Source organism: Carlito syrichta, unplaced genomic scaffold (assembly GCF_000164805.1).
Source record: "Carlito syrichta isolate Samal-C Ts95f unplaced genomic scaffold, Tarsius_syrichta-2.0.1 Scaffold309815, whole genome shotgun sequence".
Taxonomy (NCBI): Eukaryota; Metazoa; Chordata; class Mammalia; order Primates; family Tarsiidae; genus Carlito; species Carlito syrichta.
Window position 1 is genome coordinate 493,048 of NW_007253911.1, and position 15,763 is coordinate 508,810.

General features: G+C 41.9%; 3 pseudogenes across 1 annotated transcript in view; 2 read left to right on the forward strand and 1 right to left on the reverse strand.

The window, feature by feature from the left end:
- Positions 1–7,104, forward strand: part of LOC103270373 — a 15,274-nt pseudogene extending 8,170 nt beyond the window's left edge.
- A 1,093-nt stretch (positions 7,105–8,197) lies between these two features.
- LOC103270375 lies at positions 8,198–8,663 on the forward strand (annotated as a pseudogene).
- Positions 8,664–8,995: 332 nt separating this feature from the next.
- Positions 8,996–15,763, reverse strand: part of LOC103270376 — a 58,468-nt pseudogene continuing 51,700 nt past the window's right edge. The window contains exon 2 of the transcript XR_504960.2: positions 8,996–9,525. The product of XR_504960.2 is annotated as a spliceosome-associated protein CWC15 homolog pseudogene (transcript). The remainder of the gene's footprint in view (positions 9,526–15,763) is intronic.

Consider the following 15,763-nt stretch of genomic DNA (forward strand, 5'->3'; position numbering starts at 1 on the left):
ATCCACTCACCTCAGCCTCCCAAAGGCACAGAATTACAGGCTGAGCCACCAAGCCCAGCCTATATATGCTATTTATATACAACTAATCAAAGCAAAAATCCTAACATAATGCTAATCTCTTTCATGGTAAATCTCACTTCTACCCATAAAAAACCTGCAATAGGGGGACCCACCGTCTCTAACGTACATCTACAGCAACCGGCTCCTTTCTGCTTTTCCAGACAAAACTCTATAAACAGCTCCTATCCTCAACTAGGAACCATACCTCCACATTTCTGTAACTACGCCACACATTTCTCCTTTCCTTCAGGCTGATCCATCTATAATGTCTTGGGAACTGTGAAACACTCTTGTTTTCTCAGTCATACCCCTTCTTGCATATAATACAAATTCCCCTCTTGAAGGGATAATACTGGCAGGCTCTCTGTCAGTCTGGGAAAGTGCTGAAAAATTCCCTGACAGACTCTTATTTGCTGTTAACTTCAGCTCTTGTCTCCTCATCCCTGGAATAGTCTTTCTATGTGGAACTACCACATACTTATGTCTCCCCACTAATTGGACAGGACCATGCATCCTGGTATACCTAACCCCAGGTGTCTCTATTGTACCTAACAATCAAACCCTCCCTGTTCTGTTAATTCATAACCGATCCAAACGGACAATTCAATTCATTCCTCTATTAATAGGCTTAGGACTTGCAGCTGGGATTGGGACAGAGACTGCAGGGCTCATAACCTTTTTAACTTACTATAAAAACCTGTCAGAGGACCTAACCGAGAACGTAGAAGACATGGCAACTGGTCTTGTCACCCTCCAAAACTATTTAAACTCCCTGGTAGCTGTGGTTCTCCAAAACAGGAGAGGATTAAACCTTCTCAGGGTAAAAAACAGAAGCTTCTGCTTGTTTTTTAAGAGAAATCTGCTTTTACGTCAATGAATCAGGCATTATAATGGATGCAGGAAAAAAATCTGACAAACAGGGCCTCAAAATCTCAGTAAGTCATGGGAAAGTTGGTTAAACAACTGGAATTGGATGCCATGGGTTCTACCTTTCCTAGGCCCTCTCCTTTTGCTTGCTCTCATTTTTACTTTTGGTTCTGCTTAATATCTCTCCTTTCAAAATTCCTTCAGGACCGTTTATAAGCCTTTACTAGCCACACTCTCCATGAGCTACTTTTAGCCCATTCCAATTATCAAAAACTTCAACCCCCACAAGCCCCCTGCACCCACATTTCAGCCCTTTTCTATCATATCCCTACAATGTCTCTCTTCAACAGGAAGCAGCTATGGAAGATTTGCCTTTGGCCCTATCCTAAAAAAAAAAAGGATGGAATGATAGGGTTTGTAGGGGGATGGGAGAAGAGGTTGTAGTTAAAACAACTCATCATGTGAACCTCACAGACGGAACACAGAGTTGCAACAGTCCTAAAAGCTAACACTCTGCTCTAATAGCGTTCTGTTATTAATTGCTTTACTTTCAAGATCTGCTTTCCCAAGACCATATCCCAAAGCTATGTGACTGATAGCATCCTGGCACTGACTAGACCTGGTTCTAACTGTCAATGTTTGCTTTCCTAGGGCTGCATTTCAGAGACAAGTGAGTAACAACATCCCTGATGGTGACTGTTTTAGTGCAGACATCTGCACTTCAAGGCCCTGGGACCAGCAGCCTGTAACAGTGCCAACATTTGCATCTCAAGACCAGGTGATGGACAGCTTAAACTCCCTAAACTGCTTCTCAGGCCCTATCAACTAGGGTTTTATAAGTGACCTGCAAGAGAACAAAGGCCACTGGTTTCTCTCTATAGAGCCAGCCACACCCTCACTTCTTTTCTTTTCTTTAATAAACGTTTTTAACCACCAGCAGTTCCTCTCTTCCTTCTTGGCATAATTTATAGTCGCTGATAACCTTTTAGAGAAACAGACCAAGTTCTCAGAAGGCCTCCATTCACCATGAAAACAAAGGCTGAGGGCTGGTTCCCAAGGCTGCTGGTGAATGTGGGAAACAGGATTTTGAGAAGCAGCAAGGAGGGGGACAGTTTGTGCAGAATTGGAAAGTATCTGTGGGGAAGACTTTTTCTAAGATTTGTTTCATGCTCAGTGTAGAAACAAGTAGGGTTGGTCTGTCTCTAAAAGAAATGTTGAGCTATAAGGAGAGAAGGAAAGAAGTAATCATGATTCGCATTTGGGAGATTCAGGGAAGTATTTAACTTCATGCCTTCATCTTCTGCATAATAGGAAGTAGCTGTCATCCCAGTGCCCACTAAGCCCCAGGTGTTATCTTCTGACCCTTATTTTGTATGGCATGTGCAATAGTCCTTAAGGATTAAATGGCTAGGTACCCGAGTCCTCTCTAACTAAACCTTTCCATAAACTTGTACTAAGAAGGTTAAGCTCAATTAAGCCAGCAAAATGATAGCCAATCAACTGAAAATCAGATTACCTCAAATGTGGCAGATGTCTCAAAACTCTAAGAGGCCTGTGCTTCTTAGTTAACTTCAGTCTATAATTCAAGATTTTGGCTCCTCTCTTAGTGTGGTCTTCTCTGTAAGGAGGTGTTTAATTATGGATGTACCCTAAGGTTACAAACCACACCTGTGGACCTGCAGGGGAATGTTAAGGACTTTTTCCCTTATTCTTGCAACTAAAATCCTCAACTTCCTTAAGGGCAGAGGCCTTCTGTAACTTAATATCAACCAGGGACTGAAAGTGCTGTTGTGTTTACTTGTTCTATGTTAATATTTGCTTCATGCGAGTTTAGTAAAGCTCATGTGCCCTGTGAGGCAGAATGAAGTGAACTAAGTCCTGGGTATCCAGAATCCTTATCCAGGGAAAAAACAAGTTTCTATTTCTTTCTTGCCTCCAATACTCTGTAACCTCCACTAGACAGGTGACTTATGACCCCCGTGGCTCTGAGGAGTTTAATGAGATACTACCATATTTTACTTCTGTGTTAAATACAGTACATGGCTATTTTAAAAAGGTGAATATGGGCTTCCTCATTAGAATTTTTCAAAGCATCATAAATAGCTGGGGTAGAAGAATTTTTACCCAGTTTTTCTGATTCAAAATAGTGGCTTTAATGCTCTGCTGCCTGATAACAGGCATGAGTCTTAGTTCCTATTTCACCATCAAACTTTGTGTTTAGCTCAGGGTTCTAACACTTCAACCTATTACTTTCCTGTTAATCCAGGCAGGCTGACAAATGTGGAGGCTTCTCTGAGATGACCTGAGTGAGCAGGAATGTGTTAAGACGCTCTGCATAACTGAGTCTTGCTCTCGTCTTGAGAAAGGCATTGTACATGAAGCAGGGTGAAATGCTGCCCCAACAACCACCAACAGCATCTATTGATCATATCAGATTCATGATCAGGCAGAGAAGCTCAGGGTGGCCTTCAGTGTACATTTTAGAGAAATACTATATTGTGGAAGGCTTCCTAGTCTTTTCTAAGCCTGTATCTTATATAAAGGAGAGCCTACATTTGGTATTTAATTTTGTCTGTTATCTTAGGGTTTGTCATGTTGCCACAAAAGACATGATTTCATTATTTATGACTTTGTAGTATTCTGTGGTCCAGACCACTTTCTAATCAAAATAGGGATTCCCAAATCAGTGAGGGACTTATGCTAGTATGTCATAAGTACCCTCTTTAGTGTGGGGAGACACTTAGAATTAAGTAAAACTACTATTAAACTGCCTATTTTTTCCCTCACTAACACGTTCTCTTATACAATGTTTCTAATGCAAACATGTATAGGTCTGCTCATCAAAATAAAATACCAAATTGTTTTTCCTGGATACATTGTTCAGGATTTAATCTCTAAAACCCTGTGCGGCCCTCCTTCATTGGGTTTGTGCTACACAGTTCAACTGAGGTTTTATTTAGCTGAAAAGCTATAATCAGAAGAGATGGGACATCAAGAGGAGAAAGCCTGAGGGGAAGAAGCATTCCCTGTATGCTCGCTGGGCATCAGAAGCAAAGTCTTCCCTGAAGGCAAAGGTGATTCATTCTCCCTCTCCTGGCTATCAGAGCTTTTCTCCTACTCCTCTGGGTCCCAATCCCTCTCTTCTATCTTTTATTCACCTCAAAGGTTTCAGAACGCATGAAGCAGGACATACTTGCAGCTACTGAGACCACACTGCAGAACATCCTTTCCTGTAAGCTCATAGACACACCTTTGCTCATTGGGCTTGTTGAAGGTCCCATAACTGGAGCAAAGGTGGATGATGCAGGACTTCAAACTGCAGCCGCCTGTCTCTTTGGCATGAGTGTAATCCAAAAGGCTGTACTGCAATACTGTGTGCTGCTTGGAGCAAGAGGGGGTGTCTAGAGTGAAAGGATGGACCGAGACTGGGAAGCCATTTTGTTTTGTTCCTAGATCCTAACACAATGATGAGAGAGTAAAAACTGTGCTCTGGAGGAACACATTCTTTAAGTAAAGATTAACTTTGCTGACATTGTCTTTCCAGAAACACAGATCCCTCAAGCATGACCAGTATTGGCCTACTGCAATCTGAAAATAAACTCCTGGGGGTGGTGAGATCCTGTGATTCAGTGCCTGGTGACTGGGACTCCTCTTCCCCCCCTACCTGGCCAGGGTCTCCAAGACGTTCTCAAGTGCTCAACAGGGGAGTCACAGCAGTCACATCCACCTGATTGCAACATCTCCTCAAAAGGGATTTAAGTTGGGGGCTCGGGAACTGCGAGGCTACAATCATCTTAGAATATTGGCCCTCTTTCTGTCTGTGGGAAGTGAACTATTCTCAAAATAAATCTTTGCTTCCTTCATTTCTTTGTGTGTTGCAAATCTTTGCACTACTTGGATCTCTGGTTACCAGCGTGCACCTCCAGCATGTCGTCTCTGGTGGTGGTATTGTCCTCCTCTGCACCCTAACATTTTCTAGAGGTCCCACTCTCTCTCTCTTCCTTCCTTCCTTAACTTCCTAACTGGTGCCCCTCTGTGGACTGTGTTAAAATGTGGTGACAACTGAAAGCTTTGGCTGAGGTTACACTTCAGTGTGCTGAAAGGTCCCAGAAAAAAAAATCAGACCACTGCAGCCTGATAGGGTGAGAGACTAAGGTTAAATCTTACTTCCTCCTAGCCGAGATCTGTGAGTTTTCCCAGGGACTGGGCTGGATCTCAGAGGACAACTGACAGTCTCTTCCTAGGGCTACTCCCTAGGGAGGCAAAAAGGTCCCCAAAGGAAAGGTCAGACTGCCAGTGCCCGAACTGGTGGGAGACGAAGTATTCTCTTCTTGTTGACAAAGTGACTCCACAAAGGACCTTGAAACTTCAACAGCTGCATGCCTTTCTGCATCTCTGAGTCATCCCTTATCACTCACACACCCACATATTTGGATGTGCTCCTGGATCCCTGTTTGGATAAATCCCTGGGTCTCTCAGGCTTTTCCCGGTTTTCCATCTTGGGAGATTCCTAGCAAGGGTGTGGGACCCAATTGCTGGAAATACTGGTACCAGGCCTTCCAAGACATGATGGAGCATAGTGTCCCATGAGCTCCAGTGGGCACCAGGAAGAGAAGACATACTCTCTCTCATAACTCACAACCTTTGCACTGATTCCACTGAACCTGCTAGGGATACCCGGCAGGGAATCTGGATGGGTAAAATCCAGAAAAAAATCCACAAAACCAAGAACCCATCCCAACTGTATCCATGTTTCTTTTTACTACAATATTGCTTGGCAGCACGGGCTCTGGCCCACCTTGCTCCAGCTGACCCTTTCATCTGCTGGCCCAGTATGGGGAAATTCTACAGCATAAACTGAGGGATGGCAAAACCTGACCAAAAGGTGGCTTCTTAACTACTAATACACTCTTACAGCTTGATTTGTACTTAAAAAGAAATGACAAATACCTTGATTCGATATATTCAGGCCTTTTATGAGTTAGCTCGCCACCCAGATCTGTTCCTCTTGCTGCATTTTGTGTTGGCTCCCCAGATCCCATTGCCCATAGGCCCATCAGAAGATACTGATCCTACTGACTGCTGGGGACTAGCTCCAGCTGGGTTCAGGGTACCCCAAAAGTGGCGACAGCGTCGGCGATTGGGGGGAAAAGAGAGAGAAAGAAAGAGACTGGACTCCAGTCTAGTGCAGAAGCGATGTGTGTTATTGGGAATTACAACAGGTCTTTTATACACAAAGTCAGATGTGGGAGGGGCGTCCCCCACTCACCATAACTTTAATCCAGAAAACTTAATCAATGATTGCCTTTCAACCCTTTTCATATGATAATCTTAAAATCCCATAACAAAGGATAACCTAATCCATGAATGATTAGGATGGAAAAGGTTTATAGAATATACCAGTCATGGATTAGGTTATTCTTTGTTATGGGATTTTAAGATTATCACAGAAAAAGGGTTTAAAGGCAATCATTGATTAAGTTTTCATGGATTAAGGTTTCTGGTGGGTGGGGGATGCCCCTCCCACATCTGACTTTGTGTATAAAAGACCCCTTGTGATTCCCAATAACACACATCGCTTCTGCACTAGAATGGAGTCCAGTCTCTTTCTTTCTCTCTCTTCTTCCCCCCAATCACCGATGCCGTCTCCACCTTTGGGGTACCCTGAACCCAGCTGGAGCTGATTCCCAGCAAGTGGTGCCCAAGAGAAAAACAGGGATCGTCAAACCCGAGAACACATAACTTCCTCTTCAGTGTCTAAAAAGACTTGGTTAGACCAGATTCTGGCTGCCAACCTGGATGCAGATGACCCTCTAATAGATGAGGAAGACGAAGATTTTGAAGAAGAAAGTGATGATGATGATACTGCAGCTCGTCTCGTAGAACTGGAAAAAATTAAAAAAGAAAGAGCTGAAGAGCAGGCTAGAAAGGAACAAGAACAAAAAGCTGAAGAAGAGAGAATTTGTATGGAAAACATTCTGAGCGGAAACCCTCTGCTTAATCTCACTGGCCCATCCCAGCCTCAAGCCAACTTCAAAGTTAAAAGAAGGTGCAATGATGATTTTGTCTTCAAAAACTGCAAAAGGTGTAGATGATCAGAAGAAAGACAAAAGATTTGTTAATGACACACGGCGATCTGAGTTTCACAAAGAATTCATGGAGAAATATATTAAGTAGTACGATTTTGTGGGCTTAAAGACTGTAAAACATAAGGGATCATTCTGAGCTTATTTTGATGAGTTTTTCTTCTTTTCCCTGTCTAAATTGTTTGTAGGGATCATTTGCTAATCAAAAATCATTAACTTCTATACTCATCAATGTGGGAATTTGTGGAGCAGTGATTTTTTTGTTGCTGTTTACTCCCAGTCATCTTCAGAGGGCTAAAGAAGAGCAATACGGAGTTTCACAGTTTCATGCTAAAAAGTGAAAAAGGGGGAGATGTTGGGAACCGGCCATGGAGGCCCACGGAGCGTTAGGGATCAGGAAGGGCCGTTGACCCCGAGACCACTAGGATGCGTTCGGGAGCTATTGACCCCATTTCCTCCCCCTTTCTACTCAGCACTAACCAGATTAAGCTCCTGTGAGCTCAAAACATAGAAACTCTGAGACTGGGATGAACACAAGCTAACTTTAGAAGCTCATTGCTCTCATTCTTCCACAAGCTGCAGTTTTGGCTTTCACACAACTTATCATTCAAACTCGTGTCACATCTAAGAGCCTTAGTATTGGTCACATGCTTCTGGGTCATGATCTTAGGATGTATTGAAGGTGTAAATTGTAGAATATAGTTTTAGAAGACAGCCATTTTGTTGAAAGAATGCAGCTGGGTTACTTGCAGGTAGCCCACTGTGAATTTTGGACTGGGCCACATTCCAGACATTCTGGGATGGGTCACTTTCATTTGTGAAGTAAATACTTAAGCTTCTATAGAATTGTTGAACTTGGCATAAATCAATCAGCTTAGGATGAAAAAGGTTTATAGAATATATCAGTCATGGATTAGGTTATCCTTTGTTATGAGATTTTAAGATTATCATAGGAAAAGGGTTTAGAGGCAATCATTGATTAAGTTTTCATGGATTAAGATTTCTGGTGGGTGAGGGATGCCCCTCCCACATCTGACTTTGTGTATAAAAGACCCGTTGTAATTTCCAATAACACACATCGCTTCTGCACTAGAATGGAGTCCAGTCTCTTTCTTTTGCTCTCTTCTTCCCCCCAATCACCGATGCTGTCTCCACCTGTGGGGTACCCTGAACCCGGCTGGAGCTGGTTCCTGGCAAGTGGCACCCATGAGAAAAACAGGGATAGTCCAACCCGAGAACACACAGCTTCCTCTTCAGTGTCTAGAAAGCCTCGGTTGGACCGAATTCCTGCTGCCAACCTGGATGCAGATGACCCTCTAATGGATGAGGAAGACCAAGATTTTGAAGAAGAAAGTGATGGTGATGATACTGCAGCTCTTCTTGCAGAACTGGAAAAAATTAAAAAAGAGAGTTGAAGAGCAGGTTAGAAAGGAACAAGAACAAAAAGCTGAAGAAGGGAGAATTCGTATGGAAAACATTCTGAGCGGAAACCCTCTGCTTAATCTCACTGGCCCATCCCAGCCTCAAGCCAACTTCAAAGTTAAAAGAAGGTGGGATGATAATGTTGTCTTCAAAAACTGTGCAAAACGTGTAGATGATCAGAAGAAAGACAAAAGATTTGTTAATGACACACTGGTTAGTGCTGAGTAGAAAGGGGGAGGAAATGGGGTCAATAGCTCCCGAACGCATCCTAGTGGTGTCAGGGTCAACTGCCCTTCCTGATCCCTAACGCTCAGTGGGCCTCCGTGGCTGACTCCCAACATCTCCCCCTTTTTATTTTTTAGCATGAAACCATGAAACTCCGTATTGCTCTACTTTAGCACTCTGACGATGATTGGGAGTAAACACAGCAACAAAAGAATCACTGCTCCGCAAATTCCCACATTGATGAGTATAGACATTAATGTTTTTGATTAGCAAATGATGCCTACACACAATTTAGACAGGGAAAAGAAAAAAAACTCATCAAAATAAACTCAGAATGATCCCTTATGTTTTACAGTCTTTAAGCCCACAAAATCGTACTACTTAATATATTTCTCCATGAATTCTTTGTGAAATTCATATAGCAGTGTGTCATTAACAAATCTTTTGTCTTTCTTCTGATCATCTACACCTTTTGCACAATTTTTGAAGATGACATCATCATCCCGCCTTCTTTTAACTTTGAAGTTGGCTTGAGGCTGGAATGAACCAGTGAGATTAAGCAGAGGGTTTCCGCTCAGAATGTTTTCCATACGAATTCTCTCTTCTTCAGCTTTTTGTTCTTGTTCCTTTCTAGCCTGCTCTTCAGCTCTTTCTTTTTTAATTTTTTCCAGTTCTACGAGACGAGCTGCAGTATCATCATCATCACTTTCTTCTTCAAAATCTTCGTCTTCCTCATCTATTAGAGGGTCATCTGCATCCAGGTTGGCAGCCAGAATCTGGTCTAACCAAGTCTTTTTAGACACTGAAGAGGAAGTTATGTGTTCTCGGGTTTGACGATCCCTGTTTTTCTCTTGGGCACCACTTGCTGGGAATCAGCTCCAGCTGGGTTCAGGGTACCCCAAAGGTGGAGACGGCATCGGTGATTGGGGGGAAGAAGAGAGAGAAAGAAAGAGACTGGACTCCATTCTAGTGCAGAAGCGATGTGTGTTATTGGGAATCACAAGGGGTCTTTTATACACAAAGTCAGATGTAGGAGGGGCGTCCCCCACCCACCAGAAACCTTAATCCATGAAAACTTAATCAATGATTGCCTTTAAACCCTTTTCCTATGATAATCTTAAAATCTCATAACAAAGGATAACCTAATCCATGACTGATATATTCTATAAACTTTTTTCATCCTAAACTGATTGATTTATGCCAAGTTCAACAATTCAATAGAAACTTAAGTATTTACTTTACAAATGAAAGTGACCCATCCCAGAATGTCTGGAATGTGACCCAGTCCAAAATTCACAGTGGGCTACCTGCAAGTAACCCAGCTGCATTCTTTCAACAAAATGGCTGTCTTCTAAAACTATATTCTACAATTTACACCTTCAATACATCCTAAGATCATGACCCAGAAGCCTGTGACCAATACTAAGGCTCCTAGATGTGACACAAGTTTGAATGATAAGTTGTGTGAAAGCCAAAACTGCAGTTTGTGGAAGAATGGGAGCAATGAGCTTGTAAAGTTAGCTTGTGTTCATCCTGGTCTCAGAGTTTCTATGTTTTGAGCTCACAGGAACTTAATCTGGTTAGTGCTGAGTAGAAAGGGGCAGGAAATGGGGTCAATAGCTCCCGAATGCATCCTGGTGGTCTCAGGGTCAACGGCCCTTCCTGATCCCTAACGCTCAGTGGGCCTCCATGACCGGCTCCCAACATCTGACTTAGCTACCCCTCCCTCAGAAGATTTTTCACTTCCATCATACTCTATTTCCTCTACATCTCCAATTCCTGCTTTTCCTCTAACAACTCAAATGCTGACCCAGCTGGTTTTTCTCCTATCTCTCCCAATCTGCTTTTGCTACTCCACACTCTTGTCAGTTTTCCTTCGTTCTCTTCCTTTGCATTCCACCTTTACCTGCTAAGGGGTCAGCATCTAGGGCCTTGAAGCCTAATCCTGGCCTCCAGTCTCTCTTCTCTTTTACCTTCAGTTTAGGGGCCAGCGCCAAAAGCCATGGTGCCTGATCCCGGCCCCCAGCCTTCCTGTTCCCCTTCTCCCACTGCCTGATAATCCCCTGGTGGCAGCCCTACTAGCTACAGCAAGTCAACCTCCCATACCACTCCTCACCACCCCCCACCTATACTTGGGAAGCCCATTCATGTTTCCATGTGGTTTAACTGGTCTCTCCTCAGGGAGGTGGTCAGGACAAAAAGATATTAAAGTTCTTTTTTGTGGGTTTGTTTTTTCTATGATAAGTCTCTCAAATTAGATCTATAACAACCTTCTTCCAGACAAAGGTAAAGAGATCACACATCAATCCTGTTAACCAAGAAAATCAACTGTAATTTTAATCTGTTTTTCCAACCAAATATACAAATGCTCTAGTAAAATCTTCCAACTTTACCATATGTTAAAACATTAATGCTAGATAACACCAACATTTGTTATATCAGGTTAAAGTTGTATTTTATTTTTTAAAAAGTCACTTTTACTAGGCTTAACACTTCTCCTGCTGGATAGATAAAATACTGGGTACTCTGTGTGAACCCAATAAGGATAAAAACTGATCATTCTCACCTAATTGTCTATACCTTACAACTAAGACTGTAATTTAATAATTCATAAGGGGTTTTAACATGTTTGCCTGTTCATAATTATAAATAAGTAGGGACAGATAATTTCATATCCACGTGGTCTGTTCATTCTAAAGGGTTTTACATCAAACTATTACAAACAAAAATGGTCAAAGTTTCATACGTATAATCTATTAAAAAAGGAGTTTTTGATCTGAGCCGGTGTTCACTCTCAGGTGGCAGAAGATTCACAGCAAAGGGGCTTCAGGATGTCATCATCATGTTTTGCCATTCAACACAGAAAGGATTTAAGTGCTGCTTGAAATGATTAGAACTAAAATTGCTCATAGGAAGTCATTGTCTCAGAAAAAAAAAAACAATATAAGGAATATGAATGCTATAGATACTCTGGTTTAAAAGATGTCAACATTCCAGCCTTTGAAGGTAGAAGTCTTCTTGAATTAGATAAGACATCTCAAGAGCTTGTTCCAGAAAAATCCAAGGACAAATCAAGGTCAGTGAAAACTGTTCTGAGTGATCAACAAAAACAAATGCTCCAAAAATACACACAAAAAAAGCAACTTAAAAAATTGGAAGAACAGAGAGAGAAAGCTAGAAGAGAAGTATTTAAAGTGGGCCACTATAGACCTGAAATACTGTGTTTTCTTTTATTAAACTGGAATGCCATGAAACTGAGCCAAAAAAGCCAAGCCTAAACTTCAGCAATCCATTCATTCAGGTGGAGAGGAGACACCAGGAACCAGGAACGTGCCAGGCACATTTCCTTGGAGATAACCCAATCACATTCTCACTGCTGAGCTTCTCAGTGGGGGACAAGTAGAAGAATTGTGAATTTAAAAATAATGCAAACCCTTTTCTTCATGTTATCTGTGCTGTGATACATTGAGACTATTAAAAATTCAGAGCCTTTCTGATAACAGTTGATTATATATTTGGTGTTATGTGTATTTTATAAAGTATTCTTACAATAAAGCTAGAGAAAAGGAAATGATTTTTTAATCATAAAGAAAATTTGGAAACTATCTATTTCTGTTTATGTCTGTTAAACCACTTATATACTATCACAGTATGCTCATGAACCTGTATTTTAGATATGATACTGTTTCTCAAGGGAGAAAATAAAAAACCCATTGTTCTTTTTTTAAAAAGGAGATATAAGTTTTTTTTTTTTCAGCCAAAACATTAAGAAAAAAATAGTGTCAATATGGAGGATAGCAGAACTAGAGGGTCAAAAAAGCACCCCAATCGGCAGTCGCAATTAACGACAAAACTCCAACTGACAATCAGACCTTGGTAAAAATGAACCTGCTAAGGGGATGGTGTCTGTTACTTATTAATATAGTCTGTGGGGACACTAAAAGCATAGTTGCCCCAATGAGACCTAAACCTCCTGGATCTTGTCCACTGTACAGGCCAAAGAGCCATTGGGAAGCAGGTGCACTCTCTTCTAAAGAGAGGAGAAAACACTTGGCTCACAAATGGTGGCCACTTACAGAGGCCTGGAAATCTAAAGTGACTGGCACTGGCTCACCATCACCCCAACAACCCCCAGATAAATGTTTGGGTGCTGAAACTCAAATTAATTTCTCAACTTAGAACAGATGCCAGTCTTTTGGTCCTGGCTAGCATATCAATCACTATAAAGGTGTATCAGACCTATTATAAAAACAAAAGAAACTGTTTTCTCTTGCCAATATCTCAAAGTAGTTGTATTTCCTTGTTAAAGTCATTAACAAAACCCTTTATAGCTGTATATAAATTCTTATCACAACCCCAAAATCTTGAAGACAAGCTCCAGGGACTCAGGAATTTACTGGTGCAACAGTGGAAACTGCCTGGTCTCCTGCAATGGGTATCAAGCCCACTGTGGTAACTATATATACACTGTACCAGACAGTCAATTCTCCTTAAGAACAAGTGGCACTAATAACTTAAGAAATTATACTGTCTTAAAAACCAACCAAACTATGCATTTTATAAATGGCACTGTCACTTTAGCTATATTTAATAACCAACTCATAGCAACAAATTGGCTACCCTGTGGAGCAGCAGTACTCTTGGGTGGTCTCTTATATCCAAATTTAAAAAACAAAGCTTATCATCAGCATCATAGAAATATGCGAACAAACTGTGGGGTTATGCAACTATGGTCCCAAGACTTTGTGTGAGCTGTTGTGGGAACAGCATGGATACCCGTGGCAGGACAACAAGGTGGTGGGTGTAGCTATATATAACTGTTTTCCCTGATTTAAAAGTTTTAATATGCAGAGATCATTATATTACAGAATACACAGCCCTGGCTATAGACCTACTTAACTAAGAAGAAGGGGAAGTTCAACAATACACCATAGCAAACAGAATGGCTTTAAATTACTTATTAGCAAAAATGGGAGGTCTATGTGGCATAATGGGAGGCATGTGCTGTACAACTATAGATAATTTATAAGGGAATATTTCAACTTATGTCAATAAATTAGAGGTTTTAGCTAAACATACAAATAATTTACAAGACTATTTTCATTTTTCCAGCATTGTTTCTGGGGCAATAGCCTTTTTCATCATTGTTTGCTTAATAATTTTTGCCTGTGCTCTTGGACAATGCTTTAGTAGGTCCAAATAGTATTCGGTTGTGGTCCCACCATTTCCTATTCATGCCCTTGGAAATAGGTAAGGTCATCTCTATGGCCCACCTCAACAGGAAACAGTTACAAAAGATTAATCTTCACCCCATTTCCCAAAATCATGAGAATATTTCCAGGAGCAGGAGTAAGGAATGCAAGGACAGACTGACAGTGGGAAACCATTTTGTTTTGTTCCTAGATCCTAACACAATGATAAGAAAGTGAAAATTGTGCCCTGGAGGAATTCATTCTTTATTAAAAGTTTAACTTTGCTGACATTGTCTTTCCAGAAACACAGATCCCTCAAGCATGACAGGTATGGACATATTGTAATCTGAAAGTAAACTCCTGAGGGGTGGTGGGATCCTGGAACTCAGTGCCTGGTGACTGGGACTACCTCCCCATCCCAGGGTCTCCAAGACATTAGTAAGTGGTCAACAAGGGTGTCATGGCAGTCATATCCACCTGACTGCAACATCTCCAGAAAACGGATTTAAGTTGGGGGCTTGGGGACTACGAGACCACACATCTTAGAGTGCTGGCCCTCTTTCTGTCTGTGGAATGTGAATTATTCTCTAAATATTCTTTTCTTCCTTCATCTCTTTGTGTGTCACAAATCTTTGCATTACTCAGATCTCTGGTTACCAGCGCACACCTCCAGCATGCTGACTCCGATGGTGCTACTGCCCCGCTCTGCACCCTAACAGGCCCAGCTGTCCCTCGCAGGGAGGGAGAGCAAGGTCAGGGCTTTCAAGCCTAGAACCCCACACTACATTCAGCAACGCCTTTGTAAGACACACATGTTTTAAGATTATGTGTAAGGGCAAAAGGAGAGAAGAAAGCGCTCTTGGCCCAGATGGGCATTGTTTATTAATTGTGGGGAAGGGGCAAGTAGGTCCATAAAGGAAGCCTGAGGCAGCCCTTGTCTTAGGTGGTTCTTCCTTATAAGGTGGTTTGCATTGTTAGCTCCTTTTCTCACCAGGGTCTGGGAGCTCTGAGATGTGCCTGGCTTTGCTGCAGGGGTCGAGTTGGGTTGTTATGATTTTGCTATTCAAAAAGGGAAAGCAACCTCTTTTTTTAATGTTCTCCATCTCCCTGCCGGCTCTCTTGTCTCCCCATGACCAGGAAGGGGCAGACGTGGAAGCCTCTTGTCAGCCTCCCTCTGAGGTGCACTGGCTCAACAGTATTTACTTCTGGAAGTTTCACAGAGATGACTTCCTTTCCTCAGAAGTGCCTCTTTCTCTTTAAGGAAAAGACCTTGAGAACTGCATATTGAGGAGTTTAGGCCACCATATTTAAAAAACAAAGACTACAATGAGCTAATCTCTGATAACCCTTTAGAGAGAAACAGACCAAGGTCTCAGGAGACCTCAATTTACCATGAAAAAGACTGGGGGGTAGCTCTCAAGGTTACTGGTAAGTGTAGGAAACAGGATTGTGAGAAGCAGCAGCCAGGAGAGTTGGTGCAGAATGGCAAGGTCTCCATGAAGAAGACCTTCCTAACCTTTGTATAGTAAAGAAGCAAATAGGACTGAGCTATTCCTAAAAGCAGAACAGTAATGATTCCTTAGTTAGAAGTGAGAGACCCAAGAGATTAAAAAAAACTCTAAGAGAACTATTACTATATGAATTCCTACCCCACGTTCACTATATTTGTTTGTAGTGTTTGTACTTAGAATTTTGTTAAGTTTAATTTTTGTTTGTCTCATAAAATAACCGATTGCTTCCACAACTGCTGCAAGCAGTATGTGAATGTCAAGTAATAAACCCCTCCCAGACATTCCTTTGCTTAGCCTGCCTGCTGACATTCCACTCTGCTCATTTAGCAGATCCCCCGTCAATCACAGGTAGCTGAGCGGACCAGACCAATCCCAAGTGCCCCCGTACCCATTAGGAGAA